This window comes from Photinus pyralis, unplaced genomic scaffold, assembly GCF_008802855.1.
Source record: "Photinus pyralis isolate 1611_PpyrPB1 unplaced genomic scaffold, Ppyr1.3 Ppyr1.4_LG8, whole genome shotgun sequence".
Classification (NCBI taxonomy): Eukaryota; Metazoa; Arthropoda; class Insecta; order Coleoptera; family Lampyridae; genus Photinus; species Photinus pyralis.
In genome coordinates, this window is record NW_022170819.1 from 12,684,869 (window position 1) to 12,694,247 (window position 9,379).

The 9,379-nt window shown below is 36.8% G+C and overlaps 1 long non-coding RNA gene across 1 annotated transcript; it reads left to right on the forward strand.

The window, feature by feature from the left end:
* The first annotated feature begins 6,154 nt into the window (after window positions 1–6,154).
* LOC116178407 lies at window positions 6,155–6,464 on the forward strand. The gene is made up of 2 exons (XR_004146842.1): window positions 6,155–6,297; window positions 6,352–6,464. It is a non-coding gene; the product is annotated as an uncharacterized LOC116178407 (long non-coding RNA).
* The last annotated feature ends 2,915 nt before the right edge of the window (window positions 6,465–9,379 follow it).

The window sequence follows — 9,379 nt, forward strand, 5'->3', positions numbered from 1 at the left end:
AGTTAACCTGCAATAATTTTTAAATAAGGTCGAGGATCTCGATGAAGTCTGACTGTCAATAAATTACCACCCCGAAACACGTCTGCTTATGGTCTCCCAAATTACACTTCTCACCCTTTCAAGAGCGTAACGGGATTTAAAAAGATCTTAAAGATTGTCTATCCCTATATAAAAAATAAAATAAATTGCGCGCCGAACTACGCCATACAGTTATAAAACTCACCCTTTACTAGCGAAAAACCCTTTCTGCAACGATTTAACCCTTGTAAAAATTATACTGGAGCCTCGCTAAAATGGCAAAACTTCTGTTATATTTGCGAGAGAGCTGGATCAGGTACTCCACTTGAAAGACGGAAAAAACGTTTTTGGGTTATTATACGAGAAATATCTGAATGGCCATCCGCAAACAGTAAACAGGAAAGCTTTATTAAAAGGAGCCGCCAATTGTCCCTTTATATTGACACAATTAGGGCCAGAGTCAACAGGACATTATAGGGTGAACGTGAAAGTGAAACGATGCTGTATACGGTAACAATAGTTTCAATTGGGGCCAATATAATATTCTTGCCGTTATGACATTTAGCTGATACTTCCTTTGAATCTTTCGATCGATCGTTCTCCACATACATGAGGAATAGCTAGGGTGATCTGATCTTGACTTATTTTTTAGCGCAACGAATTTCCTTCGTGCGTCTGTTCGCCTGTCTGTACATATTATGTATGACGGATTTTCGTTATTGTGCAAAGCACAAAGAATAGTAGAAAATTGTGCAATTTTAATCAAACTTTAGTGAAAGCGTGAAAGGCCTCGATGAAACTTCGAAGTATTAAGGGAGTCGGAAAAGGGTACTTACCAAAGGAAAGTGGAGGGTACACGAACTCTGGAAAACTGTATGTCACAAGAGCATACTTACTCACAGAAAGAAAAAAGAATCTTGAGGAGACGGTAAAGATAATACTTCAAATGGTAATATCTTGAAAATGTGTCGAAATAAGTTTGACCTTTAGTGGCTCGAATGGGTTTTTATAAATTTTTTTTTAATCTCCCCTTGGTCTTCAGGAACATAACGAATCTTTATCTTTCATTCATTTTTTCTTATGAAAATCGATCAATAAGCACGCCAAAAATCTCGCTCAAGAGAAATAAAAACGAAAATTCTTATGCGGACTTTCCAGTTATTTTCGAATTCTTCGAGTCTTCTCTTCGAATTTTTAAATTATATACTGCGCGCTGATCAGCTTCTTCAGAGTGTGCCAATTCTTGAGACCTTTTTAAATTGTTGAACATTTATTCTTCAAAATCTTCCGTTTCTTCACCTAGGGTGTTTCCGATGCTTCTTCGAATGCTTTGGCTCTTCAGATAGGATTCTTTAATCTCTTAGTATTTAGAAAATGTCTAGTTTCTTTAAATTTTTAAAACTCTTCATATCCATCTAGGATTTTTCATTTTGCTATATTTTTTCCGATTTCGTTAAATCCATGGGATTCCTAACATTCCTCGGTTTCTTTCGCTTCTTGGAATTTTTTGAGTTCGTTATATTATTTCGATTCTTCTAGATTCGTTCAATTTTATCGTTTCTCTTCAATATGTCTCATTCTTTAATTTTTGCCAGTCCTTCCACTTGGTGACAAGTTCCTTGTGACCTTTCCAGATCCATTATAATGTTCTTTTATCACTTCTCGAATTTTTTTTTTACTTTTGAACATATTAGATTTGTGGGATCCCCGGTTTCTTCAGAATATTCCAATTCTTTAAATCTTTCTAAATTTTTTTAACTTAAAATCTTCCGAATTCCGATTCTTATTTTGTTTCATGACATTCTTCAGATATATCATATTTTTTCCATTTTTTTGTGTTTTTTAAAGATCCTTTTGATTCCTCGGATTTTGCGGACCCTGTACCGACTCAAATCCTTCATATTCATTATCCGTTTCATCAAACTTTTCCGATTTTTGAGTATAAATTCATTCGATTCATTAGGTTCCTAAAGTTCTTTAAATTATCCTAAATTATATTATCAACAACAATTTAGAAACAGCTAATGTGGGTAATGAGCCAACCTTCGTCAATAATCGACGAAGGGAGCTAATTGACATAACGTTTGGAACTGTGGCTGCCTGCAGCTCAGTACATTAATGGCATGTGTCAGAAGAGCTATCACTATCTGACGACAGATATATTCGTTTGGACATTAGATCAAACCAAGCGGTTGGTAATTATAAATCCGACAGGAACCAAATGGGAACTCATAGAGAAAACTTAAGGGTCAAGCTAATAAAATAATAATAAATTTAAAAAAAATAATAATGGTTTAATTCTGTGAATAATTCAAATTTTTCAAAATTTTTCAAGTTCTCGCTTTGTATTCTTCGGATGCCTGGTATTTTCTGTATCTATCTATTGAGATGATGCTCTATTAAAATTTTGGATCATCATTTTTCTTTGAATTGAATTCAATCGATCCTTTAGTTTCTTCAAATATATCAGATGTTTGTATTTATTTCATCTCTCGAAATTATACCAATTTTTCAGATTCTTCACAATCTTAGCTAATTTAGCTACTTCTTTAAAAAAATAAAAAAGGAGGGGCGGAGTTTTAGAAAATACAATTTTCTGTTTTTTAGTAATAAATTAATTAGGGTAAATGCATATTTACCTCTTCCTCCCCTTGTCGTTATAAATTAACTACACTGACGATACGTCACGTTTTGGTTTTCATGACTTTTTCTTCACGCCTATTAATTAACAAATCACGTTAATGAATTTTTTTAATGCCATACTTTCTAAAAATTAGAACCGAAAATAACCGTTATGGACCGAAAAAAATGCACAGAACCGAACTTCGCTTATTCGCTTAAATATAAACAGAACCGGAACCGATATTTCATTAGGGTCCGGGTCCCTGGTTTAGATACTGTAACGTGGTCAAGGACGCAGAGTAAACGGGGCACAAAACAAGTCAGGGAAGCAAGGAACAAATAGCCCTAACCACGGCTGCGGCTGCTCATGGAGAGACTAGGCGGGTAATAGATCAAAGTTAAGGCGCCACTAACATAACATGTAGGTAATCTAATTTCGCCTGGGACGTAAAACAAACTATAGGTATAACAAAATTGTGACTCAAAACAAAAAAAATGATAATAAAACAAACTGCGTGAGGTTTTTTTTTGAGGGGAAAACAATAATCTAGGGGAGAAAGAAGGGATGGGGGCTAGGTAGGAATTATGGTATAAAGGGTAACACTCAATGAAAATATAGATAATTACCAAACTACTAAGATACTGGGTTACTGCTTATTGTGAGATCTCACATTACATAAGGGCAGTGGGGTTACCTTTCTTGATTCTTAATTTATTTATCTATGTATTTACTTGGGGAGTGATTGGGGGGGGGGGGCGAAACAAAAGGAGAAATATAACAAACAATTTGCGAACTCAATACAATACTTGCATAGGTTCTATTGGCGGAGTCCAGCAGGCGACGTTAAGGGTAGTTATATAGAGAGAAGGGGACGGTAAAGAGCAAGGGGAAAATAGGATGAAGAATAGAGGAACGAAACTTAAGCGGTAGGGGAAATACTGAATAGAAAAGGAACAATCAATTAGGGGAACGGAAACGGGGTAAACGGCGTCTTCTTGTCTTCAGATCCGGCTGATGGTGTCGTTTAGGGGCTGCTTACATGAAGGTAGTAGGTAGACGCCGTACAGTAATTAAATTACAGAAAAGAAGGCCAAGGTGGTGGAGGCCTTAAGGAAGAGTCATCCGGTGTTCGACGAACTACAGGGAGTTAAATACAATTAAACGATGAAACGGAAACGCACACCGAAAGATTGTAAAAAAGATAATCGTAGACCAATACGGCGTGTTTTACGAGATCGCTAAATCCCCAAAATATGGGCGGCTCGATATAATAAAAACTTCTCCGAGCTTCTGGAGATCTCAATAAAAAGAGGCTAAATCCCAATTAAGCTTGGATAAAAATTTGGAAAAATTTTGAACCTCATGCACGCACAGCAAAAACGATAAGTATTAGAATGGCCTCCGGAAATAATAAAAAGGAAGACGATCACGCAATCAAGGACGAAATTTGGGGAAAAATCAAAAAGTAACGGACACTAAGCGGAAATAACAAAAAGGCGGGAAAATAAACGTAAAGCGGGAAAAATTAATACAATACACAAACGATAGAGGACGCTACAGAGGAAACCAAAGAAGCGACACAAAACGTAGAAAGCAGGTGAAAGATAAATGAGCAGAAAATCATAAGGAAAAGATTAAAGAGCCAAAAAAAATAGGACGAGGGTAAAAACGGCATCACAGATACAAAAAAAAATATACGGCGAATTCCAAACGTAACTTACAGTCCTAAAAGAAATAAAATGAATACTATAGAATGGTACGCCACTGGTATACAACCATCAACGAAACCCAAACAAAAATCCCTAATTCTAAAACTAAATATAAATCCTAACCTAAAATAAAATCAAAATAAAACTTATAAAGGGGTTTCGAAGGCGACAAAACTAACGACAAACTGAACAAAAAAAAAGGAACGTAACAGTTAACCTTCCTTTGGTTCCTTTTGCTTGTTTCTTTTGATTTTTTGGATCCTTCACATTCTTCCAACGCTGCGATGTGGAGTAATTCCGATTCAGCCGTTTTGGTCACGTAAAAGACACTAAGATTGTGTTATCGCCCCTTCAGACTCACCAGAGGAAATTTTCCCATGCGATTAATCGGTCACAACACATCCGGTACCTAATCACAAAATATAGATCACCAAATTCATTAATAATGCAGTGGCTTAAAAAATTGGATAATCACAAAATATTAGACCTCTACTGGAACCACCCTGCATCTTTCATAATACTCAACTCAAAAAACTGAGCTATACCCAAACTCGTTTCAACCACCAAAGCCTCATAAAACCCACATCCGATATGTCCTAATCACTCATGTGGAAAATGAAAATTTTAAGAAAACTCAAATTCCAAGCTTGAACTTTAAGTATCAAATTTTAAGCTTTGGACGCTAATAAACTTTTTTTGCACTAAGGTTCAATTTTCTAGATTTATACTTCAAACACAACGATATGTAGGTTTTAACACATACCAGTAGGTCCTATGTCTAGTCTTAAGAGTGCCTTCCTCCGACATGATCGAGGTCGCGGACTAGAAGCGTGGTTGGTAGAAATGAATTCCTTTTTTTGAGAACCTTTTATTAGAGTAGGTACTATGAAGGATAAAACCTGAGATTAGGGGCTGTATTTAATGGAAAACCACAGTTGCAACTTTAATGGGCCTTTTTTTTATTGTGTGAGCTATAAATTTCAAATATAAAGCTCTAATGTCATTCAAATACCATAGATTTAAAAATACGTGATTTACAGAATCTTAATTTCAAGTTTAAAAAGGGACGTAAGTATTCATTTTTTTGGTACCTATCCATTCTAGATGGCTCGTCATATTTTTAAAGTTCAGGGGATGGTGCTGCAGTGCGGAGTCAATTCAGTTTCAATTACTCCAACAAAATTGGTGACTAATTGTCCGATTTTAATTGAAACAATTTTCAGATGTGATTAATCTGGTTATTGGATATTGATAAAGCAATGATTACGTTTAACAAGTAATTAAAATCAGTTTAATTTGATTTCAAGTATGTACCTAGCTACAAATGAGAGCATACATTTTCGTAATTCCCTTTTCAAACATACACACATCATCTCGTGAATGTATCAAATATTACATGCACTTACTCGTATTTATTTATCTAAAAACCACTTAAAACAGGCGCAACACATCAGGAACATTCGTCCTCTCCGAAAAGATAAAAACCGTTCGACTTTTAAAGACTAATGGCAGACCTAAATTTACCTAGAAACGAACAAAATTCGGTCTCGAGGCGGCGTCCCTTTGATCTTAATTTTAAAATGCGACCTTTTCGCTACCGAAAACTGACACCAATATTGATATGCACCTTAAAAGTCGATTTGTTTCTAAATTTTATGGCTCTTTCTTGAAGCTACCACCTTAATGTTTCGCCGTCCTTGCACGTCCCGGTTTTAGGGGTTGAAGAAATTTCGACGGCAACTTCCACGATCAGGTGCGGCGGGTATAATTTTATTGGGGCCGAGAAAGTAAGTAGGTAGACGTCTCGACGTTTTTATATGTCAAAAATGATCGGAAGAGTTTCGCGTCAGTCACCTCCTCTTAACGACGAGCAACGTAAGCAATTGCAGTTGGAGATTTTCATTAACGCTGTCCTATTTTGCACCACAGTTTTCGGAATACGACTAGGTAAATCCTTTTGCTATACGCGAGTCAGAGATTTATCCATCGTTTTTTTTGAAGTGAAATGGTTTACAAACTGATCATTAAAGATAACTTTGTTACGGAGATGTGTCAGCGCCTTGGGTTTTCAACAAATTGTAATAGTTGACTAATAAATGCGCCATAATTAGTTCTGATTTCTTGGCCAACTGCAACGCCACGATTTGATAGACCAAACTGATTTCATATGAACCACCAAAGCATCCCAAACCCACAACAAAATTGGGTTCGGAGTCGGACACCATACGAATGAAGCTTTTAATTAAGGGCTGTTTGATTTAAGGCCTAACTGTTAAACTACAAGCTTCTGGATTTGAGCTTGTATAGTTTGAGTCTTGATCCAAACGTTTAGCTGGTGATACCTCAAGTTTGATCCCTAAAGTTTCACGTTAGGGACGTAGGGGCTTATTGAATAATAAAGTGTCTCCAGCTTAAAATTTGGATATATTTTATGGGGAGATCTTGGATTTTCATTTAATTTAAAATTTGAAGGCTGAATATGATTGATCTTTAAAGTTTGCTCTTGGAAGTTTGAAAAATCTCCAAGATTCAAATTTGCAGCTTTGAAATTCGAATCAGTGTGGATTTTGCATTGTTAAAACCTCATTCCTTCCTCCGACGCTCCATTTTCGAAATATTCACACGTATATACATTTTATATCGGCAGTAGATATTCAGACACTCGCCGTTCTGCAGATATTTACACTGAAATATTTGACATCACCAGTAGATGTGTCTCGTCCGGACGTTCCACTTGCCCTTATGAGTGCACTCTTTCGACATTCCGTTTCCGAGATATTTGTTTCGACCTCCACAATCAATATGCCTCGTCCAGACGATTCATTTCACCTTTGTGAGTACTCTCCTTCTACACGCCGGCCGTTTTCGAGATTAAAAGTTTTGATATCAGCAAGGGATGTATTTCCTCCCGACGCCCCAATTGCCCTTTGTGGGTACGGGTACCCTTCTCAGACACTCCGCTCTTCAGATAAGAGGATTTATAATAGATCACGATCATGGGTCGAAGAGGAGAGCTGTGGTTGGTAAAAATCAATTCCTTTCGTTGAGACCTTTCCTTAAAGTACCATGAAGGATAAAACCAATACCCCTCACCCGATTTTAATATGGGGTAAGAGAGGAGTGCGGTAGTTGACAGAAAACAGCTCCTTTCGTTGAGGCCTTTAACTAGAATACCATGAAAAATAAAAGCAATTTCGAACTCTGGGCCTTTTAAAAATGTATACCCTCAAAGGCCCTTGGATGTTGTTAAAATTTCTTATACGCCCAGAACAACTCTGAAAGGCTCAGCTCTTAAAAGCTCTTAAGCACAAAATATCTCAAATGTTAAGAAGTTCCCCTTAAAGGCTCTTGAGTGTTTTTGAAGACTGTCTTAAAGAGTTACCTAAGACCTTTAAAAGATCTAAAATGAAAGGCTCGACTCTTGAAAGATTGATAGGACCTCAATAACTCGAAAAAGCTTGGGGAAGTAGACCCCTTTAATCCTCTGCTTTTGGAAAATTTTAAAGACTCTAAAAAAACCTCCTCTAGAAGATCCTTGGAATATTTTGGAAAATCTTGAAAATCTTGATACCCAGGGCTACTCTTAAACGTTTTTAAAGGCATTAAGAGCCTTTATAAGACTTTTGCTTAAAAGCTTTCAGAAAACGTTGGGAAACTGTTTCACGAAAGCGTGATTTCGGTCTGATTGCGTGTCTCCCCGAACTTTTAGGGGCATTTTTCGAAGAAAAAAATCCTCTTATATGTAAGTTTTGTCCGTCCGTTCGTTCATCTGTCTGTTCCTCCTCTCGAGAACGAAAAGGTGGGGGGGGGGGGGGGGGGGGATATGAGTATCTCGCGAAGGGAATATCGCAAGAGAATACCGACTCGCGAAAGGATTATGATAGTCGAGGTGGCAGAAGGTTTTATACAGGGTGTAACATAATCATGTAAAAAAAATGGGTGATAGAGTGAAGCAAGACAAGCACTTTTTCCAAATAAACCGAGGGTCCAACGTGTTTCGTTTGGGTGCCACCCCCAAAGAAGTGGTGAAATTTGGATGGACAGTTACAAAGATGGGTGGCACGTCCTTGAATAGGTTTTTGAGTCTGCCCTATCCGATTTTGAGAACAATTTTTCAAAATTCCTACCGCGAAAGGGCGCACCCCTACTTGGGGATTCGAAAAAAAATTCTGATTTCGACGAAATTTGGTATCTGGGGGTTATTGAACATGAAAATTACGAATCTGAAATTAGTTTTTGAAAATTCGAAAGGTCAAATTTCGTCGAAATCACAATTTTTTTTCGAATCCCCAAGTAGGGGTGCGCCCTTTCGTGGTAGGAATGTTGAAACATTTTTCTCAATATCGGATAGGGAATACCCGAAAACCTATTCAAAGACGTGCCACCTATCTTTGTAACTGTTATGGTTGCTGAGAAAAAAATTAAAGAAAAAATCCAAATTTCACCACTTCCCAAACACGTTGGACCCTCGGTTTATTTGGAAAAAGTGCTTCTCTTGATCCCCTCTAACACCCAATTTTTTTTACATGCGGTCATGTAACACCCTGTATGGGCTTAAGAAAAAAAAGTATTGATAACTAAGTTTTTAATCATAAGTGCAATTTTGTGTTCTTTCTTTCTCAAAGGCTAGAAATAACAAATTAGACAACCTTTGATGTGTCAAAATCTCGCAAAAATGACATAAAAATTTAAAAAGATGACATTTTAAATAACAAATAAATTTATTTATGAAACTGAATAAAACCGCAAAATTATGTTAATAAGCAATTAGGTAAGATAAGACAGGAATTTCATTGGTGGTTCATTTCCACCCTCTGCAGGCCAGTCATAGAAACTGGGTGTATGTAAGGTACTGACTCACTTACCGCATCCCAAAGAAATGTAATCCCTTTGTGGGCATTCGTTTGTGGATGACTTAAGCACATTCCAAGAAAACATTAACTATGCATTTAGCTTATAATGGAGGTTTTAGGCTTCATTTCTAAACAGGTAAAGATACCCGGAACTGCCGAGAAAAGAAAAATATTGC